This window comes from Diadema setosum, chromosome 16 (genome assembly GCF_964275005.1).
Source record: "Diadema setosum chromosome 16, eeDiaSeto1, whole genome shotgun sequence".
NCBI classification, from domain to species: Eukaryota; Metazoa; Echinodermata; class Echinoidea; order Diadematoida; family Diadematidae; genus Diadema; species Diadema setosum.
Window position 1 is genome coordinate 6,542,451 of NC_092700.1, and position 17,712 is coordinate 6,560,162.

At 38.0% G+C, this 17,712-nt stretch overlaps 1 long non-coding RNA gene across 1 annotated transcript; it reads right to left on the minus strand.

The window, feature by feature from the left end:
- Positions 1-7,020: 7,020 nt before the first annotated feature.
- Positions 7,021-15,347, minus strand: LOC140240147 (uncharacterized). Its single transcript, XR_011902020.1, has 5 exons — positions 15,257-15,347; positions 9,725-9,908; positions 8,681-8,788; positions 8,190-8,316; positions 7,021-7,383 (listed from the first exon to the last, which is right to left on the minus strand). It is a non-coding gene; the product is annotated as an uncharacterized lncRNA (long non-coding RNA).
- Positions 15,348-17,712: the final 2,365 nt, after the last annotated feature.

Genomic DNA, 17,712 nt, shown 5'->3' on the forward strand with positions numbered 1-17,712 from the left:
ATCAATGGAAAGATAAACTTTTCTTCTTTCATTTATTTTGATATACATCTTAATGTCCATCGTTCATACATGACTGAGTTAGAACATCAAACAGTGGTGCTATCAAATTTTCATTTGCACGCGCAAATGGTGACTTAAAGTGAATTTTTCAGATTTTTAACGTTACGTTTTAGAAAAACAAATTTCATAACCTAAATATCTATATTTTCTTCTTTTGTATGATACCTTATGCATCAAATATGAATAATGCATGCTTGAGAAAAATATGCATGAAAACATGCTTCATTTCTACCGATGCTACGGATAGTCGAAAAACAAGCATTCAGCTCTCCCGACTTAGCATTAGATAATGGGCTGACTTGTGCCATTGGATTAATACAAAACAATGGCAGTGCTTCAGTGAATGTTGTTCGGGGGGGGGGGGAGAGTATTTACAGAGAATGCTGTTTGAGACAGAAAGCCATTGTCATTTTAGAATAAGCTATGAGACTTACAGGGATCGTATAGTTTTGGTTGAGACCTAGTTTCAGGTTTCTATCATTAAGTGTTTGGTGAGATAATGAGAGACCTCTTATGAAATACGAAAGAGCATGTAATTCTATGAGGAAATCAACGTTTAGTTGATGAAAATTGGCTTTGAAATGGCTGAGATATCCAAAAAGAGCGATTCTAATAAAGTGTGGGACCCACTTTATTACGATCGCTTTGTTTTACTTTGTTTTTGAATGTTTCAGTCATTCCAAACCCGATTTTCATCAAATAAACTTTGAATTCCTCTCAAAATGGTATGATCTGTACTATATCATAAGTGTTTTCTTGGTATCTCGCTAAAAGTTAAAAGCCCAATTCTCATCTCCACCAATACTGTACCATCCCTTTAACCAATAAAGACTAATATCGTGTGTATTCTCAGGCTGTGCATGCAGTCCAATGGTTTTGGGAAATCAACGTTACAACAATGGTACTGTACACATTTTGATGATTTTGTATACCTGGAACTTACTTCACTGTTTTTATTCCTCTCTACATTTCCCTCACGAATGGTTCATCCTTTTACTGACAGGGTTTTGAAGTTTTTGAAGGGGGAGGCGAAGCAAAAAGAGGGGGTACATCACTTCTTTATCACTAAACTTGGGTTTCTAACATTTCACAGGCATACAAATGCAGGGCTGAAAGTCGTCTTTTTTTCTTTTTTTTTTTGGGGGGGGCGGCTTTTTTCGGTCGGTTACTCCCCCCCCCCCCCCCCTTTCAACATTCCGCTGATGAATACCCTTTGCTCTGTGGTTTGCTGCATGGCCAGGCAAGCTCACGATCATGTGCTAATCTACGACCCTATTACGAATCGTCCGTAACATTCCCTTCCCACCTCCCTTCATGTCTGTGTAAATTCATTGAAGCATGATGGCCATTGTTATCTGCCAAGTCGGGCAGGCGTCGGGAGAGCTAACTGGTTCCTTATTTTACTATCCATATATGGGTAAAATGGAAGCATATTTTCAAATGAAGTTTTCTCGAGCAGGCATAGATCTCTTTTACGCATGAGATGTCATATGAAAGGAAAAAGAATGGGTTATTAAGTCTATATTTTTTTTTTTTTTTGCAAAAGATTGCCGAAAAAGCCTGAAAAACTTATTCAAAGTTGCCATTTGCTTGTGCAAATGAAAATTTAGTAGCATTACTGTCTATTGTTCTAACTCAGTCATGCATGCATTATGAACCATGAGTTGTGCATCAATGAAAGAAGAGAAGTATATCTTTCCATTCATGCATATTATTCTCATAAAGCTTTATGATCGCAAAGAATTGCAATGAAACTCGGTTTCGTTTTTTTTTTTTGGGGGGGGGGGGACACGCTGTATAGAGTAGCATCGTTCTAGACTATACACGAAACACACTATAACTGAGTAACAACCTTTACTGAACAACCAAGTTGCTAGGTTGCTCACTCACCACTGTGCCTGTTCATCAAAACTTTCAAAGGCAGACCAACCATAGGCCTACTTGTAGTTTGGAGCTTTACACTTGCCAAGGGACAATCCAGAATAGCAACAGTCCCCTTTGGAACGGATTGCTCAGTTACTTCACTTCCTTCTGGACGAAGGGAGGTCCAAAACGGAGGACGCTTCCCCCAACTACCCTGCCATAGTTGTTAGCTTCTTCACTGTCCTGCACGCACATAGCTAGCTACAGCTATAGCTAGCCAAGCAAGTGCTAGTAGTGTGTAAGCCTATTTAGTTAGGATCTGAGAACGGTACAGAGAAGCGTATTACCGTATCCAAAGAGGTTCTATACACGTAAAGTACAGCTTCGAAGATGGGTTTGGGTTGGAAAAATCATTCTAATTTTAAAGAAAATCAACATTTGTCCACTATGCCTCCGGATTTTATAAGAGAGATATATTCTCAACACAGTATACGTGTTTTGATGAAAAAAGGACCTGCTCTAATGTGTCAAATATGTGCCTTAACCCTATTAAGCCCAAGCTATTTTGACCCTTCCCAGGCCCAAGGGGGGGGGGGGGCACATTGTGCCCCCCCCCCTATATAACTTGTTATTGTTTGATTTTTCATCGTCATATTTGGCACATGGGTAGAGCAACTCATATTCTACATGACTGCATACTTGAATTTTTTCAAGGTCACTCAGAGAGGGCGCTATTTACCAAAATATAAAGAAATACATAGGAAATGGGCTAAAAACATGTTTTTTCTGTATAATTTCTTTATCCCCAGTATATATGTTTTATCATAGGCCAATATTTTTCATATTTGCCACAAATGATGTGCAAGTCAAAGCTTATTATTCATTATGGTTGAAATTTCTCAAGGTCACCACATGAGGGCGCTATTGAAAACAAAATAAAGAAATGCATTATGAGACCTGTTATGTATTGTTTGGGATAGGTACGTACATAGTTATCATATTTCATATTCCCATAATATTGGATTTTTAAGTTTGCAGATTGATAATGTGATAAACAAATGATATTCGAGGTATAACTTGGGTGAAGGAATCAAAATGACCCAAAATACAATGGCAATCTTTGGAAAATACTGTTATTTTCAAGTATCTCTATTATATCTATTGTTTTATGCCGTTGTCGAAGAAAAACAAAGGAAATAATAGTAAAAACATTTCAGGGCCATAATTACCTCACATTTTGCTTCTTCAGCAAATTTCAGCCAAGAAACGCCCATTTCATACATTATAATATTGTAAATTTGAATTGGAACAGAAAAATACGCAAAATCTGACTGACATGGTTGTAAGTTTATGGCTGCCATGGCAACCAGCAATATCAGATATAGCTAAATTATATATCAAAATGTTCGGAATAAGATTTCAGGAAAAGTCACCAACTTTGGTTAAAATTGGATTAAGGGCGAAGGAGTGGCGAATGAAAATCTGGTAGGGGGGGGCACAATGTGCCCCCCCCCCCCTTGGGCTTTATAGGGTTAACATGAAGCCAAAATTGCCAAATGGGCATTCATGCATTCATACCTCATATAGAGATTGCAGAAAGGTACAGTGTATACTCTTTGGTATGGGAGAACTGATTTCACATAATATATGTCACTTAGAAACATCAGACACACAATCCAACACACATACAACACACGCTCCCACACATAATTAGCTGTCCATATGCGTACCATGCAATATACACACTATGCAATCAACTCCAAGGTGATAGTGTACTGTATCCAATAGTGTTTTTGCAGTCCTTCCTGGGGTCCGTTTCATGAAAGTCTTAAGAGAGACCTTCTCTCTCCTAAGTCATACTTAGGAGAGACTTTGCTAAAAAAAAAAACCGTTTCATGAAAAAGCTATCGCATAAAGCTATCACATAAACTCAGACTTAGGAGAGACTTTTTCTAGAAACCATTTCATGAACAAAGATAACACATAAAGTCTCTCCTAACTTGGCAAAGCTATGACATAAATCTAGGAGTGGTCAGGAGCACTCCTAAGTTTATGTGATAGCTTTTTGAGAGTCATTGTATCAAACTTTTTTCTCATTTTTGAAGTAATTGACCCCAAATTTGGCATGTGTGACCACTGTCAAAGGTAGATGTGCAAGACATCTTTTTCGTTAATATCGCGTAATGCTTTGCCATGGCAACGACATATTTTCATAAAAATCATACAAATTATTGTGGATTACACTACTACACTCAGTTTTAAAGCAATGCAGTTGAAATTCAGTATAGAATCAGATCAATGTAATGTGTAGTTGTGCGAGACGCTTTTTTTCCGTGGGTGGATGTGAAGAAATCTGTTGCCATGGCAACAATTTTTTTCTATACCAATCATACAAAGAAATATGTGGATTGATCTAACTTCGTTAGTTTTTTAGCATTTGACCTAAATTTTGGCACATGTGATCGCTACAGTATGTATATAGATGTGCAAAACTAATCTTTTGTTGATGTTGAACAATGCGTTGCCATGGTAACAGCATTTTTTCACTTAAAAGCATCAAAAGTCTTTGAGCAATGGCTTGAAATTTGGCACATGTCACAGGTTTACTACGTAAATGTGCAAACTTCATTTTTCGTCATTGTTGAACAATGCGTTGCCATGGTAACAACAGACTTTGAATAAAAAGCATACAAAACTATATCAAATATAGCTAAAATATATATTAAAAAGTTCGGAATAAGATTTTAGGAAAAGTCACCAAATTTGGTTAAAATTGGATAAAGGGCGAAGGAGTGGCGAATGAAAAATCTGGTGGGGGGCACAATGTGTCCCCCCCCCCCTTGGGCTTTATAGGGTTAATATTAGTTCTACACAATTTAAGTACATCTCATGTGACATACTATGTAACTGCAGAAACTATTGAAACAGTTGTTGCTGTCAAATTTTCATATTCTGGTTGCGTGATTCATTGGAAAATCTGATCTTGAAAACATGTATTTCATTATTCAATATCGTCATAATCACAGCACAATTATCATAACCATAATGATATTACTGGTAAGAGTCTTTGTGAAATTATTATCTCTCACAGCATTTTCTGGTATTACACTCTACTTCATTTCTACATAATACATGTAAGTTATTCTTAATTATATCTTTCTGATCAAATTATAATTGCCCGCATAGATATGATTTTCTAACTTGGTTACATAAAGTTTGCCGTCACACGCCTGGAAACAATAACAAAAACAATGTACTGCAACGTTCACTGATGTATTCATGTTTTGATCACTTATACCTCAACACATCTTTCATAATCATTTGAAATATTTTCATGGTTTATTAATCAAATTGTGAAAGCAGCTGAACTTCAAGCAATTCTATCATTGCAAATATTTGGTAAGCATACAATGATATGTGTTGCAATCCACTCTTTTTGCACTCTGAGGTTCCCTACATCAGAATACTAATTGTGATAATAGTACTAATAATAATGACCTTGTCTACTACGCAATAGCTTTTATTCATCAAAGCAATCAGAAATCAGACTGTTATGTGCTGACAGAGATTTGCATTTGTCCATTTCAAAATGGTTTCTTCCACTTTACTATAAATCTTCTTTTCGTTTTTTTTTTTATTTATTTATTTTTTTTTAGTGTGCTTCGATTCACCCGTTTGCTTTTCACCGACATTTTTGCATGCTTTATAGCTGTTCTGTTTGTTTTGCAATGCATTTGTTTCTCTTTTCTTCTAAGGGGGATTTGTCTATTTCTGGTTTTGGTTAATGCCTGGCAAAGCACTTATGCCATCACCTATGGACTCATCTATGACAAAACTGTGAGTGAAGTTCAGCAGTCAAACTGCAATAGTCTGATTGTAGCTTCATATCTAACACTGCAATTGTGACTCTGCATCACAAAACCCCCAAAAAGTCACAAAAAGTCACCAAACATGGATTTCTGGTTAAAGGGATGGTGTAGTTTTGGTTGAGACCTGGTTTCAGATTTTTTTTTGTGTGTGTGTGTGTGTGATATAATGAGAAACCTCTTCTGAAATATGAAAGGGCACGTAATTCCAAGAAGCATTCAATGTTTACTTGATGAAAATTGGTTTTGAAATGGCTGAAATATGCAAAATAAAGCGATTCCTAATAAAAGATGGAACCAACCTTTCATTAGAATCGCTTTTAATTTGTTTTACTTTGTTTTTGGATGTCTCAGCCATTTCAAAATCGATTTTCATCAAATGAACTTTGAATTCCTCTGAGAATGGTATGCTCTGTAGCACTTCATTAGTGGTTTCTTAGTATCTTCCAAAAAGGCCACAGCTCAATCCTCTTTCAGAAAGAGCAGACTCTAAGATTTAAAATGATGTACAACTCAATTCAGATGGACTCTCCTAACCTATTTATATATTAGAAAAGCACAACCTCTGCAAAATCATAATCCTTTCCATGTTAGTTCCGACTTCCAGTTGTTTTGCTGGTTGTGAAACATTGATGTGTATACTACGTAAAAAATTACAGCCGAAATAATTAATGAAATAATCGTGATGTTCATATTATTTCACACTGTAGTTTACAAATGAATAATTTCATTCTTTCAGAATGGTCCGTTATAATGAGGAAGAGATAGTCGTAAAAAGGATCACGAATTCAACCATGTCGTGTACCTTTCAATGACACATGTACAAAATGCGAAGAGATTTTGGGGAGAAAAATACAAAATGCATTTTCAACCTCTGCTGGTGCTAACATCATGGAATACAGCCTAAATAATTAATGTAATCATCGCGATCCCGCTGGGCGCACACAGCGTGAAATAAGTTGAATAATGAATGTTACTCTGCTTGCACCCATGTTCAGAAAAAAAAAATAACATATGTTTTTAATACAATGTGATTTTGTTTATTAAAATTTTATACTGTGTTTCACAAATGATATTTTCATTCTTTCAGAATGGTTCAATACACGAGGAAGAGATAGGTGTAGAAAGGATTACGAAATCAACCCTGCCGTGCACTTTTCGAGAAGGCATGCACAACACACGCGAAGAGATTTTACAGAAGAAAAACAAAGAAGCGTTTTCAACCCCTTCTTTTTTTTATTCTTTTGGTATCAACTCACAAATGATTCCTTTTTATTCTTTCTCAATAATAATGATCCATTTACTTGTGTAATAACAACACAAAGACTGCTCATAAGTTTGATTGCTTGGTATATGTGACTCCATGCTTATGTTTTCTTTGTTTTTAGTGCGTACGGTTATAACGAGGAACCGGTTATAACGAGGCAATATTGGCGGTCCCACGGACCTCGTTATAACGGGGTTTCACTGTATATACATTTTTTGAAAGATTAAATTCATATATATATATATATATATATACAGCGGTAAAAACTATCATATGTTGCATTCAACCTTTCTGCATCACCCTCGGCAAGCTCCATGCCTTGAGAATCTATATGAAAGAAAAAAGAAAGAAAGGAAAAAAATACAAATATGGAAAAACAAATATTGGTTACATACTGAAATTTTATGACACGCCATTCATCCCCTCTGCCTGACATTAGACAGAGTGTTAAAATATGTGGGCTTACAGTTGAATGAATACACACACGACTGGCACACATATCATTACACAGAACTACTTTTAGGCAATTTCTTATACAGTATATTAGAAACAGTTTAACAGCATCTACGAAAAAAAAAAAACTAAGAAAATCGTCTGGGATGTCATACACAAGAATTAGTGTAGCAGATTCTTCCTGATAACAAAAAAGGTATGACACAGACTCAAAATGAGAATGTGATTGTGACTTTAAACACTCATCTGACAGAACGTTATACATTCATGACTTTTTAAAAGGACTGTAACTTATGTCAGGCAAGCTGGGGGTTCCAAAATAAACAGAAAGATGATTCAATGGGTTATGCAACAAATCAGCTGCATTGCTATGTCAGTGCGTTAATCAACTAATGTAAGCCGTACTGAATTCCCAATTGTGGCTGATATAGACATAAACATTAAATCAACTCCGAACTGGGGTGTATAAATGCACTAATTTCTTCATTTCTCGTATGGAACAGTTCACATATAGAAGTGACATTTGTCCACCAAGTCTACAATAATTGCTAAAATAAGAAAGACCGAATTACCTGTAACTTATATGTCATCAACAGTGGTTGCCTTTTTTCAACTGTTATTCAAGTTGTTTATTTTGTAAAATCTTTATACTTTCAGGTTTGATTTGAGAAAAAGCATACCTGTGTTCTGTCGTAGATAAATGCTGCTATACAGTTCATAGTCCAATTGCAGTCTGACTCTGACCTGGGTGAAGTTCAGCTGCAGTTGTCTGTCCCAAGGCTTGGTAAGGTTCAGCTCTCTTCAGGCCTTTGGGTGTGCAAATATAAGAACAGTTAAATACCAAACAAACAGAAACATCAGATGCACAAATAGGATAGTTGGAAAATATCTGAGATGGGTGTACATCTTTATTAGAACAAGCAATAGCAACAAAATATTCATTAATGGTTATCAATTTTGTAAGATATATTATGTGAAGGACAAGTTGTAATTGCCAGTTTTCGAAGTTTGAATCACTATGTAATGAGCCCCTGTTAGCAAACTGTAAGAGTATGGGGTAGTTTTAGTAATGAATGAGAGGGGAAATTAATAACAAGCGTTCACTTTAGATGATCAAGATAACATGATTTCTCAACTTGCTTCAATAGCTAAAAATAATTATTTAACATACCAAATGAAGATGGTGGAATATCCATGACAATGTCACTTGACTTTTCCATTTGCATCTTGCCACCAGTCCGTAACTCTGAACTGGATGAAGTTCACCTGTTGTCTGGTCCTTGGTTGTTTGGAGTTTATTCAATATACAAGAACAGTTAATATCTTACAAACAAAACACAGAATGCAGGACATGGGCCATTAGAAAGTATATATATGTTAGAGATGGGTGCTTAGCCTTTGCTATAACAAGCTATAGAAATCAAATTGAAAAGCCCTACCATTGATTTTGAAAGACTGATTTTACTAGTATCTACTGATAAGCTGTAAATAGGACGTTTCACACTTTAAAATGATTAGCTATGTCAAATATTCTTGTTTCAAACATTGTGAGAGCATGAGGTTGTTTTGATACTAGAAAAGGGAGAGGGTAATAACAAACAATCATAGTACATTATTAAGATAACGTGATTGCTAAATTTGATTCAGGAGCTTGATACATGTAGACATGCATGTATCCCCCCCCCCCCACCACTCCCGTTCCATGATTTATCTCTTTTCAATTGGATCAGTATGCCATATTTTACAGATATTGAAAAAAGGGGAACACAACAGTTGTTTCTAAAAGGGTCACTATTAATTGGATAAGAATGTTTGTTTTCAATTACCAAGATGGACATTACAGCAAACATTGTTTTCAATATTTCCTTACACTATTCAACAATTTCATGAACAAATGTAAATGATGTTGCAATTGTAGTATTTGAAAATATACTCAATTCAATTCAATAGTTTATTTATTTCCATCATCAAAAAGAAAAGAAAAAGAAAAGTGATACAGTTTTTTTCATTTTTCTTAGACTCGTCTGATAAAGGATTTTTTTTTTCAAATACAATATAAAGTATATGCACGAATGATGTCATAAAAAAGAAACAATGCACTTTGCCATAGCAACAAAAATAGTAAATAATCACAATGATGGAAAACAGTGTTCCACTAGAAATATACATATACAGATATGTTGTCTGCTAAAACAGTATTAGCTGAAATACTTGCATTCTGTTGAAGGTGACCATGCCGGTAGCTAAGTCTCAACGAAGTTCAGTAGCAGTCTAGCTGTGGAGAAGATGGACGTTCAGCAGTTTGGTTCTGTGTTCAATGAAGTTCAGCAACTGACTCTGGGCTTTGTGAGATGCAGAAGTCTGATTGTAGCAGTCTGACTGATGTTTCATATCTAACACTATAATTAATAATGTGAATACAAAATAGGATTAGAAAGTGTGTTTTCAAACTGTTGTTTGATTATACAAGATTTTACACACAATGTCTAGAATCAGTATGAAATTTGAAATCAGTTCACATGTTTTTGCAGCTTAAATATATAAAGGACCTTATTTTTTTTTTGGGGGGGGGGATGATTAAAAGACACACTGCTAGTATTTGAGTTGTCTCAATTCAACATATGTAAGCCTATAGTTTGGGGTATTAAGACTTCTTGAGGTTCTAGATCTTGTCAATAGGCATCCATGTTGCAAGGTCTACATCTACCTAAGATCTGGTAGTACCAGCTGTACTGTGGCTTCACATTTGGGTTGGTCGCAGTTACAGCCTGAGATGCAGCCACAGTCGGACTCTGATCATCAACTATATTGTCATGTCATCATGAATTAAATTGCTAAAAGAAGTTGTGTAAGCGCTACTAGCATCGGAGTATGGACCTATAAAATCTACTAACTGCCTAGATAGATAGCACTGTTTAGAAGACCTGTTAACTTCCTTACTGATGAGTGATAGGCCTATAACTGATGTTAGTGATAATGTGTTTAATTAGATCTAGGAATACCAAGACTAAGGGTCTAGTCTGGTTTACTTATACACCGGATAAGTAGTATCTAGGTCAGTAGGTGCTACTCGGGTCACTATACCACTGGATTCTAACGTTAGATCTATAGACATCTGGTACTAGTATAGTAGTAGAATTCTAGGTTCCATACCATGCCTATGATTCATTTAGGTAAACAACATTCTCTATCTAATTGCAACACATGCATTGCGATTATAGTGCTGTATGCAATAGAATCATTGAAGATAGCTTTCAAGTCTGAACCAAGATCTGAACCATGGTTTCCAATTTATATTCTGTGTAGACCTGGATCTACGTCGTACTACTACTACTACTACTACTAGTACTTTAGTAGATTCCGTACTAGATCTAGTCTAACCACTGTCGAACTGTTTAATACTACCGGCCCTAACCCCGGGGTACTCCCTGCAAGTTGTACACAGTGCTTCGCGTTCGGGCTGGTCGCAGTAATAACCTCTAACCCCTAGTACTTTGCAAGTTTTGGTTGTAGACCTATAGTAAGGTTAATAGTAACATTAGGACTTGTAAACGTAGCAACGACACAGGCAAAGTTACAGCCGGTTCTCTGTGACATGATAATGCTAAAGGCCTAGGCTAGGCCCATAATTCTGTGGGACAAAATAACCTAGATTTTCTAGACTGAAAAAACAAACAAACAAACAGATCTTTCCTGTCGATTTGACACAAAACGAAAAATTTGTATCACTTCTGAATACTATCCACACAGCTAGTGTAATTACCTAAGACACGTCTTTTCAAAAAATAAAATGCAGACCATTCTTAATATGAAATTTCCGGTTGCTTCTTCGATCCCTTCACTATTCATCCTTATAAAAAAGTACCATGGTTTTACCATAGTACTTTTACAATGGTAATACCATAGTATTACCATAGGATGGTAAATTGACAGATGAAGGCAGTACATTTACCATGGATTTACCATGGTAAAAATACCATGGTAATACCATAATATTACCATGGTTGTACCACGGTAGTACCATTCATTACCACGGTACTACCACGGTACTACCACGGTAGTATCATGGTACATCCATGGTAGTACCACGGTAGTACCACGGTACATCCACGGTACTACCGCGGTACTTCCACGGTACTACCACGGTAGTACCACGGTACATCCACGGTAGTACCACGGTACAATCCACCACGGTAGTACCACGGTACATCCACGGTACTACCACGGTACATCCACGGTAGTACTAGTACCACGGTACATCCAGACGGTAGTACCACGGTTCTTCCATGGTGGTACCACGGTCCTTCCATGCTAGTACCACAGTACTTCAAGTATCACATAGTATCACATCATCCACAGAACTACACTAGTATATAACTGTACTAGCACAAAATATAAGTTCAACCCACTCACCTCATATCTTATCATATGTGCTTTGCATGGCTAATTGTGGTAGCTTGAATGAAATGCTCATTATAAGCAATAATCTATGCCATTGCACGTCTGCATGACCTTGTGGAGATCAATATGAAGTAATATGATTTAGTGGGTTTGGTGCTGTTGTATTTCGATGTACTATGAGATACCTAGCAAGTATTAAATGAGTGTGTGATGTCAGATGAAACGTAACCAAAAGTATTGATCACTGACTTCAATAAATTCACACACACACACACCATTCACATGAATGTTTTCTCAGTGCAGCTCAAAGTAAAAAAAAAACAACTAAAATCCAAGGACTCCACATGCCCATTCACCCCACACTTTTGATCACGGGATTCACAGGTAGATTTCTAGGCTTTACACTAAATGTTACACCACGCAAACGAAGGCTTTGGAACTGGTCGGTATACTGTTCAAGATATCTGGCTTAAACCATTTTTATTTATGAGGCATCAGCCATCAAAAATAAATCCAGAGAAAACACAGCGTGTCTACAGAGTTCTTAAATTGTGGTTGACAAGCAAGCTGTGGCTCTGTTTATATAGCGGAAGGCCGCCGCTTAACCTTAAAACTGGTTGACAAGTATACAGCTGTGGCACTGTTTATATAGCGGAAGGCCGCCGCTTAAACTGTAACATTAACGTAAAGCAAGTGGCCCAATGTTCGTCATCATAAGCAGCGGAAGCAAAATAGCGTGCATAATCCGAACGCTTGCGATGCAACCATGGTTCGGCCCCCTGTACTCATTGTTCGGCCCCATATGTCCGTGCATCAACATGCGCGACGTACCGCGCCGTGCGTTCGCCCTGCCCATGTGAATGTATCAGCGCGCGGGCTACGCACGGGCGAAACCGTATACATACTGTAGTACGTCGCACTACGAGAGCGCGGTACTATCCTTATACTCGCACGCTGTGCGAGAGATTCAATGCATTCACAACACGTTGCGTCCGAACCTTGGTGATGCAGGAAATTCTGGCACGGGTGGCATGCAAAATATAAATATCGCGTAAACGCTCAAGTTATCTCAGAAACGGTTGCAATCATGGCTGTAAGTGTACTTGCTGTATAGATTCAATGCAGATAAACGGACTAGTAACTTTAAAACTTGGAATGAAACGAGTCTATATGTGTTGCTATGCAACTTTACTTACCTGTTACTTACCCGTTGAACTGCTTGTGCGAATTGACCCGGGAGGGTTCAACAACGATTTCGGGGGTCCGGCGACGTGGCCCACTGTTGTGCTCTTCGGAACACGTGTGGAGATAGTCGCATAGTTTGAATTTCGCACTTGATATGCGCCATTTTTTATTCATAAATTTCAGTGAATTTTTATTTGTAAGAGTGGTTGATTCATGGAACCCTGCCGAATCATGGACCACTTGCTTTACATATGTTCTAATCACAATGGCCGACAAAACTGAGACTAAAACAGTATAGACTAACGTTAGATAGCCTATCCTATACCAGGATACAGACTGTAGGCCCTACACTCTCTACAGTAGGGTCCTACGTACGTTAACCAGCAGGGACTGTTACTTTTTCTAGTAGGGCCCTACAGCTTAACTACAGGCACTGTTTATATAGCGGGAGGCCGCCGCTGTTTACAAACATGGATTGTAGTACATGGTTGTACCAAGTATAAATCTAAGACCTAATAATAAAAGCTACCTGCTAGGATAGTCCAGCACTAGCGCGGTAGTCGATATGTCGGTAGCAGTCCCGTCGACAGTTAGATCTGACAGTAACACAGCCACAGGCGCTAGAAATCATCCGTAGAATCTTGGAAGAAAACTCTGGCCGCTGACGATGAAACTAGGAGGGTGGTATTCACTGTTCACTGATGTTCACTGCCGTGCTGGGCGCCCGCGTTGTCGAAAGAAACAGCTTGAAACCAAGAAGGGACCCTGCTGTGCACGAGTACTGCAATGATGGCAGGTTCAGACGTCAGTGTAGGGACCAATGCGAGGTTAGCTCCCTATAATACGCCACGGAGATAGCCTAGCCTGATGTGATACTGCATACTGTCAATGTCCAATCAGAAGGCTAGGGCGATGTATGACTGATAAAAAACCTTGGTAGATTCTAGCAGTAATCTAGCGTCACAGGAGTGCCTGCTATTCCGGGGTTGGAATTATCCAAAAATAATGCTCAGTCCAAAATATGAATCCACCATCAGAATAAGTATATAGGCAACTGTGCAGAACACAACTGAGGTCTACGTAGACCGATCGAGTAGGTGACCTACAGTGAAGTAGCTAATCTCAAAGTCAATAAAAACTCATCACTGACAGTATCGTGTGCCCGAGTCACAAGCACGTGCCAGATCTAAGCAGAATAGAGACACACTGGTGATCACTCTATGAAAGTTGCAGCAGGACTGACTAAATTTTGGGGCCTGCAAACTTACCCTGCAAGCGCAGCTCTCAATGGCCACAAAGGCAAAACTATTTTGATTGGCTAAAGAATACTGAATATATTACGTAACTTAAAATGATTGGCTGTCATAAAGATAATTATTCATTATTACCTCATTTGCATAAAAACCAGACATCACATGACATTGCAGACAGGAAGTGACCTGGTCATCCAGGGTACGTCTAGCCTGCAATGCCTGTACAATGTATGTACACACAAATAAGCAACCATCTACAGTAGATGTTGAAAAGCTATGTACACTTGTAACTGTGTATGTGTGTGTTAGAAAAAACCTACAGCAGTGTATATATGCACCCTGCATATCACACTGTATAATTATTACAACTACAACAAAAAATATGCACTGTATGCATATCCTCTTCATGCATTATCATAATAGATACTAGTAGACAAATGTTGAGCTACTACAACCTTCATGCATTCATCAACCTCATGCAGGTCCACTCATTAGGATTCTTTGAGGAAAACTGGCATTTCGAACTTAATAATTCTTTTCTTAATGTAAATTGCACAAAGGAGGCAGGCCTTACCTTACCTGCAATTCACCCATACATGAACAAATCGGGCAATTGCTCTCATGAAATATCTGCACGCTAAATATATCATAAAAATCGACCCACAAACATTTCACTATAACCATGCCAACAAACTACCTAACTCAGCTGGCTATTTGGTCATTCAAACAAACGGCGATGTGGCTACGTGGGACTATTGTGATAACGCTACTACCGGTAAGATTAGATCTACATCTAGCTAGCCCTTGGAGAATTGTAGAAGGTTCGAAGAAAAATATATCCAAATAATATCACATTATGAATCCACATGCATTACTTTTCAATTGCAGACAGCTTTAGATATACTTACTGATAGAAATGTGTACTAGTAGCGGTGTAGAATGCAACTTGGCCTTTAGGATCTTGCCTCCATCGTAGATCTGTAAGTTGCCTCTGCGCTGTATATACCCTGTGTGCATACGTACGTGCTATATCTATGTAACGACTGCACACCGCAACGGGGAGAACACGTTAATAATATGCTAATGATTATGTTAATTAGTATTAACCTCGAACATGACGATTGAAAAAATGAAAGTCTCTCATAGCTTAGGAGAGACTTCGTGAAATGGTTTTTACTTCTCTGTAAAAGTCTCTCCTAGCTTAAGAGCGGCTTGGCCATTCTAAAGATTTATGTGATAGCTTTTATGTGATAGCTTCATGAAACGGACCCCTGCTGTCTGTGCCTTGAGTTATGCATGGTCTGGACTCAAGACATGCATTGTGTGTGTATGTGTGTGTGTGCGTGTTAAAATTGAAAAACAAAAATATTGTTTGTGTGTGTGTGTTGTGTCTGTGTGTTGGAATTTGAAAAAAAAAATGTGGTTTGGTGTGTACGTGTGTGTGCGTATGTGTGTGCGTGTGTGATTATGTGTGGTTGTGTGTGGGAGTGTGTGTTGTATGTGTGTCTGATGTTTCTAAGTGACATATATTACGTGAAATCAGTTCTCCCATACCAAAGAGTATACACTGTACCTTTCTGCAATATTATGTAGTATGAATGCATGAATGCCAGTTTGGCAATTTTGGCTTCATGTTAAGGCACATATTTGACACATTAGAGCAAGTCCTTTTTTCATTAAAACACGTATACTGTGTTGAGAATGTATCTCTCTTATAAAATCCGGAGGCATATGGACAAATATTGATTTTCCTTAAAATTAGAATGATTTTTCCAACCCAACCCCATCTTCGAAGCTGTACTTTACGTGTATTACTATAGGCACCTCCTTCAATAATTGGCCCCGCTTCTATATGCGAGCGCGCGCTCTTTTAGAACCTCTTTGAGCGTATCCAAGGAAGTTATGGAATGCTCACTTGGACAAAATTCTTTCTGTGTGTGTATGGAGTGCCAACCGTCACAAGTAGGTCTTTTTTTTTCTGTTCTGTTCATTTTAGGGTTTCCATTGTGGCCTTCCGTGGACCTTTTGTGCTCGTTTTCGTAATGAACGTATATGCCTACTGATATCTTAGAAGAAGAATATGTTTTCTAACTTGCCACTATGAAGGTCTGTAATTCCTTTTGTTCTTATTCTTGCCATGCTCTTTATCTCTTCAACTGTTCTTGTGTCCAGGATACGGGCTAGACCTATCCCGCACCAAGTGGAGATAGCCATCACCGAGAATAAAACTGGTGAAACACACAGAGAAAAAGACGCAGAGCCCAAGCCAGCCAACAGGTATGATCACGTACAGCAAACAAAAACACACGATCGTTTCTTTGCCTACTCGTACTTCAAAATTAGAGATGGGTTATTACGCTTTGCCATATACTGGCTACACCAGTCCTGCCCTGGTCCGTCCCGCTCTACCCATCACTCGTATCCTTCTCACTCGCAAATGCCTCATTCCCCACACAATTGAAATTCTTATTACGCCGGTGCATCGATTAATTTGTTCAATGTCGTTTGCGGCTATGAATTATTGGCAAAAAAAAAATAATAAGAATAACAAATTATTGAAACCGATATTACGTTTTGCAAAAGAGGGTATAGCGCTCATCCTTTCCACTAATAAACGCACAGAATGCTTGCATGCATACACAGCCATATTCATTCCCAAAATGACCTCATGCTTACTTCGATTCTGCATATTTATAACTATTTGTCGTCCTTAGAAATTTTTACATGTGATGAACGTTTTTCTTTGTTCCTTTTATACCCGTATTATACCGCGGAAAGGCTTTGTAATGCTACGTTTACACCACGTTCCCGGCGGCCACGGCGAGGCGGTCCTATTTGCCCGAAACATTTTCCACTCTCCATATTCTATCTTGTTCTTTCAAGTTCAGTCCAGTCCAGTCCTGTGAACATGTAGCTGCAAGTTATATCAGACGCCATTCTGACGGCGTCTGGTCAGGCTAAACTACAAATATTTCCCGTCTCTTCCCACTACGGACCGCCTCCCAATTTTGTTATCATGCCGCCATATTATGTTGCGTTTACCTTGTGTTACTGCGGTCTATACTTGGTTTATCATCAGCATCGGGACTGATGTGGCAATTATTTTTTGACACGACATCCACAGCAATTACGGCCTGTCAAGTTTACCTGAAGAATATTTAGACTGTTCATTCAAAGATACTAATAATATTTCATGAAGTTCTTCTTCTTCTTCTTCTTCTTCTTATTATTATTATTATTAAGTCTGCCTCCTTCAATAGACTGAAGATTCTTGCAGACTGGTGCTATTTACATTATAATAAAATTTATTTCCAGATATTTACAAGCATATAGAAAATTTGACGAAAAAACTAGCCACTGTGAT